This window comes from Enhydra lutris, unplaced genomic scaffold (assembly GCF_002288905.1).
Source record: "Enhydra lutris kenyoni isolate GAN:26980312 unplaced genomic scaffold, ASM228890v2 scaffoldscaffold32, whole genome shotgun sequence".
NCBI classification, from domain to species: Eukaryota; Metazoa; Chordata; class Mammalia; order Carnivora; family Mustelidae; genus Enhydra; species Enhydra lutris.
In genome coordinates, this window is record NW_019154116.1 from 8,695,686 (window position 1) to 8,707,640 (window position 11,955).

The following is an 11,955-nucleotide window of genomic DNA, read 5'->3' on the forward strand; positions in this document are numbered from 1 at the left end:
AGCCTCAGCTTTTTAAAACCTGTAAAGCAAGAACAATAATGGTACTTATGTCACAAGGCTGTTCCAAAGATGAAATGAGTAAATGTGTGGACAGCATGTAACCCACGAGGATTACTGACATAACTGCAACATTACCTCGATGGGAACTACACTGGGAGGTGAACTATTTAACAAGTAAGAGTCAAACCACAAATACGTGTAGTTCATGATCATATACAGAACTCCTGAGTTCTGGCCCATATGAAACAAAGAGAAACATTTAAAGCAAGGGAGAAAGGTTTTACAAATAATGTATAGCTAGGTGTCCTTTGAACCAGGATAACCCAATGAGCCGCCTGTCTCCTTGATGGGATTTATCGTATGGCTCTACCATATAACATTTACTAATTTGACACATTCCCCTTTGCATGAAAAACAAAGAAAATAATATCCAACTTTGCTTCCTTGACTTGCTTCTTCATTATTAATCTTGCTACTCCCAGTGATAAAGGTACTTAAGATGACATCTTTATGGAGTACTTTTCGTTTACAAAGCATTTTGGGCATTACCAATAACCCTGCAAGACATTAATTCATTCCACCTGCAGCTTCCAATTCTGTTCCATTAATTTACTTCTGCAACTAAGTAAATGAGTGCCTGTAGCAAAGTTGGCTGTGCTTAAATTTTTCAGATGGAACTGGCATGTGTCCAAAGCTAAAGTCCTTCCTTGTCTCCCATCCCCTAATCGGACATGTTTAGCTAGTTCCTGAAAGCCATCTGAAATGTTTTGCCTCCATACATGTCTCTAAAGAAGAGACTCATTGGTTATCTAATCCTCTGGTGTGTGATGCCTGAGGAAACTCATAGGGGAAGGCAGGGATATCTCCATTCCAGGCATTAATAAATAAAACAGACCCTTGTAATTTTGGTATCTGCTCTTACCCTATGTTTAGGTAGCTTATTTTAGCTTGGACAGAAAAAAAATGCTGATGTCTAAATTACTGAAATAGGAAAGTATCTTCACTCACTTGGTTTCTGACAAAAATGGTTTGCCTGAAAACTTCCAAATGTAGCCCTTTTTTCCCCCCTAAAGACAATACTTAAAATGGTTTGGAGACGATCCTTTGTGCCTGGGCAGTCCTCTGAGCAACTTGCTGTATTTGTTTATCATGAAATCACACTCAGCTCTGGCTAAGAGTTTACTTTTGCTGAGCTCAGCATGTTGGGACGTCATCAGTTCATTAACCTGCACAGACTCTCTTGGGCAAACCTGAGTTCTATGGACGTGAGTAAATGGATGAATGGGGTCTTAAATTTTTTCTTCCTAAGGGAAGTGAGAGAGAAAGGAAACAGAAAACTGTTTGAATCACTATGCATCCGGGGAGCATTCATGCTCCCAATCGAGTACAGAGAACTGGTTTGTGACCCTGAACATCACTGAGGATGAAAGCAAAAACGCAAAGAGAAAGAAGATTCAGCTGTAGCCTTCTTCAGTTTTTGCTGTTACTGCCATTTGAAGAATTATATCAGATAAATTTGAAGGTGTGGATTCAACCTGCATGTTTTCTGAATACATGAGTAGTGAATGAAATGTGAGGTGTCCTCATCGGGGGCGCAGGCAGCTGCTTCCCCCTCCCCCAGAGTGGCCTCTCCGACTTGCCCTGGGGTGCCATACTGGTATGGAAAATGAGAGGAGTCACGACTGTATATAACTGGTCATAACCCGTCAAGAAACCCTTTAGAATGATTTTATTTCTAATATTTCCAATAGAGTTCACTGACATTTTACTGGACAAGTGGAGATTTTTCATTTAGTCTCTTTATTAGCCTATTTGGAAGGATACACTTTAATTTATATTTTTGACTATCCAACTGGAGAAACAAATCAAGCAAAATTATTCCATAGAGCAGAAGACCTCTGGACAAATTTTATTCGTTCTTTTAAGGGCATACAATCATTTTAGCCTTCAATTCTGTTGCGGAGAAAAGCTGTCTTCTCGTACTAGAAATAGAATCCTATCTTCATGTGAAATCTGGGTAGCAAGAATAGGTTTTTTTTTTCTTGTGTTCATAAACTTGGAGGCTAATTGGGTGGGAAAAAAAGAAAACAGGAACACAGAATAATTACAGCCACAAGCGACCTTCTGTGGCAGGATAATGACAGGAGTCCAGGGAAGGGAGACATCAGGTTGGACCGGGTTTGCCACGGAAGGCTTGATATAGGAAGTGAACATTCCGGATTTGTTCCATAGGTCAGGGGAGCCCCAAGATCTACAAAGAGAATTCTGGTGCCTCAAGAAGAAGAAAGTTTCAGGGGCGCCTGGTGACTCTTGGTTTCCGTTCGGGTCATGATCTCAGGATCATGAGATCCATCTCCACGTTGGGCTCCATGCTAGGCGTGGATTCCGCTTAAGATTCTCTATCTCCCTCTGCCCCTCCCCACTCATGTGCTCTCTCTCAAAACAAACAAACAAACAAACAAACAAACAAACAAAAAAACAAAAAAAAGGAAGGAAGGTTCCAGAATAGAAAGACTGAAGTTTGGAGAAACACGTGGTTTTTTTCTTTACAATAAAATCCTCTGTCTCTGAACTTCTACTTAAATTGTAAGCATTATAATTCAAGATAATTTGTGCCCATAATTGTTCTATGTCACATACTTCCTTTGTTCCTTAAGTTTCTAAACAACTGAAAGAGCGAAAAAGCCATTCTTGCTACTAACAAGAGGAATTTTGACACCCGCCACCCCAGCTTTTAAGCTTTCAGGTCTCTACAGTCTGAGAGTTCTTCAGAGGTAAAAGGAGTTCTCCCTCTTTAGGGACTAATTCCCTTTTTGTGCCACAGGGGTGATGAGGAAAATTTCCAAGGTGGGTGAGTCCAACAGCAATTTTCACAGCCTAACACCGTGAAGGGGATCAAAGGTTTTTTGGTTTAGTTTGGTTTAAGAGAGAAGTGAATCGAGGTAATTTCTTCTTTGGCTAAGGAGGAGATGGATGCCAGATGGATGCCATCTCTTCAGGAACCAAGAGGAGGAATGTTGGAGGTTCTGCAAAGGCCCTGGGGCATCAAGGGCACCGGAGCCCAGCAGCACCCCTGTGGCACATTGGGATGCTGTATGGATGCAAGGAGATCATAAGCAGACAGGCCTCACCTTGAGATTGAGTCTGGCAGGAGGCAGAGGAGCTTCCTGTCTCAGGATGAACTGCTGAGGCCCACAGAAAGGCCAGTGGCACCAGCACCCACGGCAGACTGAACCACTCCCCCCTTTCTCTGGATTTAATTGGTTTAAAAATAAGTGAACAGTATGGCACAGACTGAAAGTCATAGAATGATTCATGCCATTTAACAGGCAACTGTAGTATATCAGGACAAATCAAGGACTTGTGACCACAGAGGTGGCCCAGGGTCAGGGACAGGATAGCAGTCATGAAGGAGAACTGTAAGATGAAACTGACAAGTGAAATGCTGGGGGTGATGGAGGCGAGGATTCAGGAGTCTCTAGCTGGGACAATGAGGTGGGTAGTGAAAACCAAGCGCATTTTAGAATTTAATAATAATGGACAAGTGAGGTTTCTATTGTAATTATTCACGCACAAGAAAACCATGCAAAATGAGTTAACCTTGTATGAAAGAGTAGTACAACGAATTCCCATTAAGGCAAGAAGCTGCTCATCAAGTTCACAAGACACCTAGATTTGTGCGAGCAGAGTGGACACCTTGGCCTCATTTGCAAGAAACATGCTCGCCATCATCCACCGTCAGGGAATAATATGTTAAAAAAAGAAAAGCATGATGCTCCCTCAGATCGAAACAACACAAACAACCTCATCACCACCAGCACCACCACCCATCAACAGATCACTCTTGTTTTGCTTAAGTTCCCAATAGAAATGAATATTTAGGTCCTTTATTCTGACTTACTTAGTCTCTGATGAAAATAGCTTTACTTCTGATCAGCAGTACTGGTATGAGAACACCAGTGGAGATCCTGTCACTGTGGTCATTGTGTGAACAATATATAGTATATCCATCAATGACAGACTAACTGCAACCTTGTAACTCTGCTACCCTTTCCTCTGGGCATACGTGTGTGTGTGTGTGTGTGTGTGTGTGTGTGTGTGTGTGTATCCTTTAAATACTTGTATGTAAGACTGGTTGAACCAGCTTTCTAAGTCCAGAACCTCTGGAAAATTGCAAATAACACTTATTTTCTCTTTATAATGCTTCTTTCTGGAGCCTTCTGTTTAAAGAGTCAGGCCCATGCAGGTACAGATGGCCTCAGGAGATCTAACCAACTGTGCTCCCCTAGAAGGACATACTTAGCAGAGTTCTCATGCAGACAAGGGCCGGTAGAAATTTCGGGATGGTGCAACAGGGCTCTGCTTGCTGACTTCTTCAACATCTGTGTTTTTTGTTTGTTTATGACTCTGTTTCTATTTCTCGTAGCCTATTTCTGGTATTGATTTGTGGGCCACCACTTAGTTTCCACATTGGTGGCAGTGATATTGAGTAGTGGTTTGTGGTCTAACCACCTGAGCTCTGGAAGGTGGCAGACAACAAAGAAGTCACTCTTTATGATTTTTGACTACTCTAAGTCCCTCATATAAGTGGAATCATAAGGTATGTATCTTTATGTGACTGATTTATTTCACTTAATAAAATGTCCTCAAGCTTCATCCATATTGTAGCATATATCAAAATTTCTTTTTTTTTTAAGGCAGAATACTACTCGATTGTATAGCCCATTTTGCTTCTCCATTCATTAGCTGATGGACACTTGAGTTGCTCCCTCATTTTAACTATTGTGAATAATGCTGCTGTGAAAATGGGTGTACACCTATCCTTTCACTTTCCATCTGTTTATGTCTTTATGTTAAGTAGAAGCTAGACAGGAGTGGTGGAAGAAACACCCCAAGGCAGAGTCTCAAGTCTCTGCAAGGGAATGAAAGAGACACAAACTGGAGGCAAGGATGGTGATCCACTACACACTGGAAGCCTAGGGACACAATATCGTGACCTTATGGTGTCCAAGACCTGGAGGTGATGAACCAAAGAGCCACAGGTGTGGAGTATGCACTCTCCTCTTCCACCTCTGTCCCATGGTAACCCCTAGACTCATTATAATACACTTGCATTGTGGGAACAGCCCTGGCAGTTGGAGAGATGGAGGAAGGCGGCCATGACCGTTCCTGTCAAACCTTGTAGGGTAACAAAACTCTCCCTTCCAACCTGTGGGAGAAGTTTCCCAAATGACTGGAAATAGCTTCCACTAGAGACCACCCCACTGTTAAGTCACAGCTCCTGCCAGCCCAGAGAGATCCCAAAATATCTAATCCCAAAACAACCTAGGGAACATTTCCACCTCATGGAACCTGTCCAGCTCTCCTACTTTGAGAGTGGACTTTCACTTTAATAAACTGCTCTGTTCTTGCTGCTTTCCTTCTGGCTATCTTTATTTTGAGCACCAACACCCACAGAAATCTACTCCTGGGGACCTCAAGGATCAAGATCTCCAACCATATAACGCAGACTCTCTCCCATAACATCTGGATCTAAAATGAGTCTCCTATAGACAGCATATAGTTGGATCATGTTTTTTAATCCATTCTGCCATTCTGTTTTTTGATTGGAGAGTTTAATCAATTTGTACTTAAAATAATTTCTGGGGTGCGTGGGTGGCTCATCAGTTGATCCATCTGACTCTCGTTTTCAGCTCAGGGTTATGAGATCTAGCCCCTCAGTGCAGAATCTGCTTAGAAGACTCCCTCCCTCTTTCTATATCCTTTCCCCTGCTCTCTGTCTCTCAAATAAATAAATAAATAAATCTTTAAAAATTGGGGAAAAATTACTGACAAGGAGGGGCTTACTTGTGTTAGTTTGGTATTTGTTTTGTATATACCTTGTAGCTTTTTTTATCCCTCATTTCCTGCATTCCTGTGTCTTTTGTGTTTATGTGATTTTTTTTTTTTGGTAGTGAAATGTTTTAATTACCTTCTCATTTCCTTTCGTATATATTCTATAACTATTTTCACTGTGGTTACCATGGGGATTACATTTAATATTCTAATGTTATAAAATTCTGATTTAAATTTATACCATCTTTCTTCAATAGCATATAAAAACTCTATAGCTTCATCCCCACCCTTATCAGTTCTGGATGTCACAAAATTCCATCTTTGTAAATATCACATGTCTAAACACAAAAAATAATTGTTTTTTAAAAATGCATCTGTCTCTTCAATCACTCATAAAACACGGAAAATAAGAGTCACAAACTGTCATGACAATAGTACTTTTGTAGTTATCCATGTATTTATCTTGACTGAGCTCTATATTTCTTCATATGGTTCTAGTTACTTTATTCCAAATTGCAGGATTACTTTTGTTTGCAGGGAAGTTCTAATGGCAAACTCCCTCAGCTTTTATTTACCTGGAATATCTTTCTTTTTTCTGCACTTTTGTAATAGAGGGTTCTTGATTGGCAAGTTTTTTTTTCCCCCTCTCAGCACTTTGAAAATACAGCCCATTGCCTTGTGACCTCCAAAGTCTCTGATGAGAAATGTGCTTAGAATCTTATTGAGATCTTTTTTAATGTAATGAGTCATTTCTCTTTTTTTCTTCTCAAGATTTTCTCTGTCCTTGTCTTTGGACACTTTGGTTATGTGTTCCAGTGTGGGTCCCTTTGTTTTATCCTACTCAGAATTGGTTGAGCTTCTTAGATGTTTATATTCACATCTTTCATCAAATTTGGGAAATATCAGGCATTATTTTGTCAAATAATCTGTCTGACCCTTTCTCTTTCTCTCCTTCTTCTGGGACTGACACAGTGTATATGTTGGTCTGCCTGATGGTGACTCACAGAGCCCTCAGACTCTGTTCACTTTTATTTTTTTTCCTTCCTGTCCCTAGGACTTGATGATTTCAGCTGTCTTGTCTTCAAGTTCATGGATTCTTCTGCACACTCAAATCTGCCTTAGAATCCCTCCAGTGAATTTTTCATTTCAGTTACTGTCATTTTCAGCTCTTGAATTTCTTTTTTTTAGCTTCCTTTAGGTTTTCTATCTCTTTAACTATATTTCCATTTTATTCAGACATCATTAGCTTGACTTTCTCTACATCAGCTTTTAGTTCTTTGAGCATCTCTAAGATAGTTGTTTTAAAGTCTTGATCTTGTAGGTCTGCCATCTGGTCTTTTTCAGGGACAGTTATGTTGGTTTATTTTTTTTCCTTTGAATGAGCCATACTTCCATTTCTTTGTATGCCTTATGATTATATGTGTGTGTGTGTGTGTGTGTAATAGTAGATAGTGGAATCTAATAACGTAATTCTGTAAATCAGATTTATCCCCTTCCCCAAGTTTATTGTAGTTGTTTTTGGTTTTTGTTTTGTTTTTGATTGTGGTAGGCTATCTCTGTGCAGAGCATCAGCCTAAGGTATAAACTTAAGGTCTTCTCAGGTCTTTTCTGAACTTGTGCCTTTCTCTGGGCACATGCAGGACTGTTATTCTCCTTTGCCTATCCATTTGCTTTAGAATGTCCTACTCTTTAAAGTCTGGTTCCCAAAAGGGGAGAAAAATCAAAGGGGAAGGGAGGGTGCCAACCCTTTAATTTCCCTAGAAGTCACCTCAGCCAGAGGGGAAGGGGCTTGCAACAATGAGAGGTGTGCAAAAATGGCTCTCGTCCTCTTGTCTGCACTTCCATGACCAAAAGCAGCAGTGATCAGAATGCAGATCCCTGATATTTGGAGGACAGGGCTAATGCTTCCCATCCTGTTCCCATCAGCTGCATGCAACCTGCTCAGGAACACACACAGCTGCCAGCCAAGTTGATCTGGGTGAGGGCTGGCAGCTGACACTATGTTAAGAACTGAAATGGACTGGGACGCCTGGGTGGCTCAGTGGGTTAAGCCGCTGCCTTCAGCTCAGGTCATGACCCCAGGGTCCTGGGATCGAGTCCCGCATCGGGCTCCTTGCTCAGCAGGGAGCCTGCTTCTCTTTCTCTGCCTCTGCCTGCCTCTCTCCCTGCTTGTGTGCTCTCTCTCTCTCTCTTGCTCTCTGACAAATAAATAAATAAATAAAATCTTTAAAAAAAAAAAAAAAAAAGAACTGAAATGGACCGAAATTAATCATTATTTACCCTCCAAGCTTTCCCTTGAAAGTTGCAAGCCTTCCTTAGACTCCAGAGTTCCAAGATATATCAGACACATTCTGCCAATTTGGGGAACCAGATACCTGTGCTTCCTGCTCTGCCATTTCACCAGAATCCTCTCCCCAGTCTGAAGTTACTTTTGATCAGTGGCTGAAGATATGAAAGTGAGGTGCTGGTCTCCAGGTGATTATATGTCTGTAGGTAAATGTGAAAAGAGCCTTTCCCCCTTGCCAAAGGGAGGTTATTAGTCTTTTTACAATGCTCTGTCAATAGCCATAGCTCCTTCTGTAATGTGCCTGCACCTTTTCTTCCTTTTTGGAACTTCTGGAGCTGATGTGACATAAGAATGTCATTGTGTAACTATAAGGGTATTTAATATAAACACTTTATTATAAAAGAGGAGAAAACATACAAAAAAATCTGTATTTTAAAACTGATTTATGTGGCTTACAGACCAAGAGTTGAAACATTCAGGAGTATTGCTTGGCTACTGAAAAAGTTTGAATATTGCTCACATGGGAAAATTCTGAACCAAGCTGCCGTTTCTTCTTGTTTTTACACACTAAGGACTTGTACTCATATCTTGTGTCTCCTGAGAACTCTTCCTTGAAACTGCCTTCCCCAAATCTTCACCTCACGGTCAAACTAATAAATCTTAAAAAAAAAAAAAAAGTCTTTTACATCTAAAACCATCTTAGGGCTTTCCTGGACTGTTGTTGGGTGGTATCAAAGAGTTTTCTTCTTCACTTTATGAAGCAAAGGTGCTAGAAATGCCATTCTTCAGGTTTTTATTTTATTTAATACTCGTGTGAAAGACGGCCTATTTACCAAGCTTCCAAATACAAAAAGACCTGGCAACTGAGAGCAAGAGAAACTCCACCTCCACTAAATCATGGTAAGTAATATGATTGTGCCTCAGCCCTTATGAACCTTCCAGTTTGGTTAAAAGCATGCTAATTAATGAATACTGTTACGCTGAAAAAATAAAAAATTAAAAAATAAAGCATGCTAATGGTCAACAAGTTTTTTAAAGAAAGATTCCATTTCTAGGTTTAAAAGAGACTTTTCAGTTGGTGGTAATCCTAACATAATCTCTATAGGATAGATCATGAGATCCCAGAGATTTTCAGTGCCCCATTGTTCATAATGTGTACTTAGGTTCTTGCTAGTCACTAACCCCGTGTAAAACTAAACTTGTCGGGGCGCCTGGGTGGCTCAGTGGGTTAAGCCGCTGCCTTCGGCTCGGGTCATGATCTCAGAGTCCTGGGATCGAGCCCCGCATCGGGCTCTCTGCTGTCTAGGGGAGCCTGCTTCCTCCTCTCTCTCTGCCTGCCTCTCTGCCTGCTTGTGATCTCTCTGTCAAATAAATAAATAAAATCTTTAAAAAAAAAAAAAAACAAACTAAACTTGTCTCAATTTTGTTATTACTGGTTGTGATGAGTAATCAGAGCCATTCAGCCTTATCATCAACAGGTGGGTTCTGATTTTTCCTCATGCCTGCCTGGAGACACCCACCAGAGCCACAGATCTATAATTGGGTCAGCTGGAAGAAACATCAAAATAGCCCGATTAAAGACCTCCAACAGGTACTCTCAGCACTTGAGGCAATAAATAAACAGGCTCTTGCCGACAGGTGCCCTGTAAAAGTGGTATCATCAGCACAGATGAACAGCTCCCAGACTGTTAGAGTCAGTCAGGATTTCCAGAACTCCTTCACTTTGAAAGGCTGCTAACTAAGCCACCATCAAGAGAACAAGGATTAATTACTTAGGCCAACTGAAACAAATTTAATCGTGGCTCATGTTCTGTTTTGAATCGGGCATGTTACAAAAGCTTCCTTTTTTCTATTTGCTCCATCTTTAATGCTTAATTTAATAGGTTATGTTTATAAAAACTAGATGGAACATTATTTAAATGGAATCTTGTTCTAATTAATCCTTCCAAATTTAGAAAAACCTACATTAAAAATTCTTAAAATAGGTAAGATAATAAATTATCAGGAAAAGTTAATGATAATCCTGTAAATATAACAACACATGTTGACTGATCTTGTCAATGCAACTAACAATGGTAGTTAAATAATATAAAAAATACCTTGACTAATCGATTTACTTTCTCTGACCCTAGGTTTTCATGGACTGAACTAGAATCTATCCTCCTTTCTAGTAGAACATAATTGAAAAAAATCAAATCTGTATCCCTAACCATGCCATAGATGTCAGATTTAAAGGCAAATATAATTTAATTAGGCATGACAAGCCTATTAAAAAAAATAAGTGCATTTCGTAGGTGGAATTAATGTCCACAACAACCTCCCAGGCTTGGCTTGTGCTGTATGACTTAAGGAACCCTGTTCTCAGATAGCATGACCACAGCACTGAAAAGTTACAGCTTAGAGAGATGGAATAATCCAGGTTCTAGGTAGTGGGGGTGAAGACTCACAGAATGGACTCTGCATTTTCCTTGCACAGAATGGAAAGTAGTTGTGGCAACACTAGCCCTCTTGTCTAATCCCTTTTTCCCAGAATGGGACCTGTTCATTTCCACCTCTGTCCCTTTGCTCCTGCTGGGTTAGAATAAATATTTAATGAGATGCATTGATTTTCTAAAAAATGAACCATAATGAACCTTCTTTTATGGATCTGCCAGTTGCTTTAATTGATTAAAGATTTATCCAAATAGAGAGAGAGAAGGTATAGTAGAACGGGACCAGCTGGAGCCAAGGAATGAGTAGTTGTTGTGAACAGAGGTTGAGACAAATTCTGGAAGGAACACAAAAATTCCTTATGCTTTTTTCTAATAACTATGATTTAAAAAAAAAATGCAGACTTACAACACATATAAGGACCAATTTCACACGCCAGGATTGGTAAGCAGTTGGTCTGAGAAAATGATTCAAATGATAATTCAACCCTCCGAATGGAAATAAAAAAGCAGAATTTTATACGTTTATAGTGTATGGCGTGTAGTTCTCTCAAGAGTTATCACCTTCAAATAAATAACCTATTCCATCTGTTTGGAAGACAAAAAGAAGAACTGTACTTTTTAGCACCTTGAGATCTTATCCAGAGGATTTCACTGAATGAGATTCTGAGAAATTCTTATACTTGTTGAGAAGTAAGGTAATGAGTAGAAATATGGACAAGGAGGTGTCTAAGATAAGCATATTTAATTTGTGTAAGAATTGCTCTAAAAATAAAAATGACAGTTAATTAAAAGGAAGTATGCTGAAATACCTTTTGAATTAGAAATAAACTGATTTTTGAGAAATATTGAAAATGAGTCAAGTAACTGATAAGACATGTTATAACAGGATTTAAGTAATTTGATTAAATATTAAGCATGATAGCCAAAAAAATTTTTATCTCAATTCATTGTCTAATTTTAGCAGTAAGGAGGTAAAGGTGAAAACTTAAACTCACTGATTCTAGCCTCAGGGGAGAAGCCTTGGAGGACGTTTTATTTTTAGGTCAAGATTGTCATCCAACAAAGACCCAAGAACTCCCCCAGGATGAAAATTTCAGAAGACAAGAGCGTGAGACAAGATGAGTTCAGCATTTTCATAAGCAAAGTTTGTTTTCAGGAACAGAAGCTGAAGGTAGTCCTCCTAGCTGACATTAGCACATTGGAATCACAGTAATACACTGATTAATGCAGATAATGATGGATTACAACACTCCATTCCCTTGGTGTTGCCTTCTCAAATTCACCGACCCCTCTGGCAAAATAAAAATTCGTTTCAATAAAGGTCACAAAGAGGGGAAGTCAGCTACAGGTTTTCTTTCTTTCTTTCTTTCTTTCTTTCTTTCTTTCTTTCTTTCTTTCTTT

The 11,955-nt window shown here is 39.7% G+C and overlaps 1 protein-coding gene across 1 annotated transcript in view; it reads right to left on the bottom strand.

Annotated features, from left to right (window-relative positions):
• LOC111153440 (catenin delta 2) overlaps positions 1 to 11,955 on the bottom strand; it is a 1,010,962-nt gene that overhangs the window by 55,605 nt on the left and 943,402 nt on the right. The gene's annotated exons all lie outside the window — the stretch shown is intronic.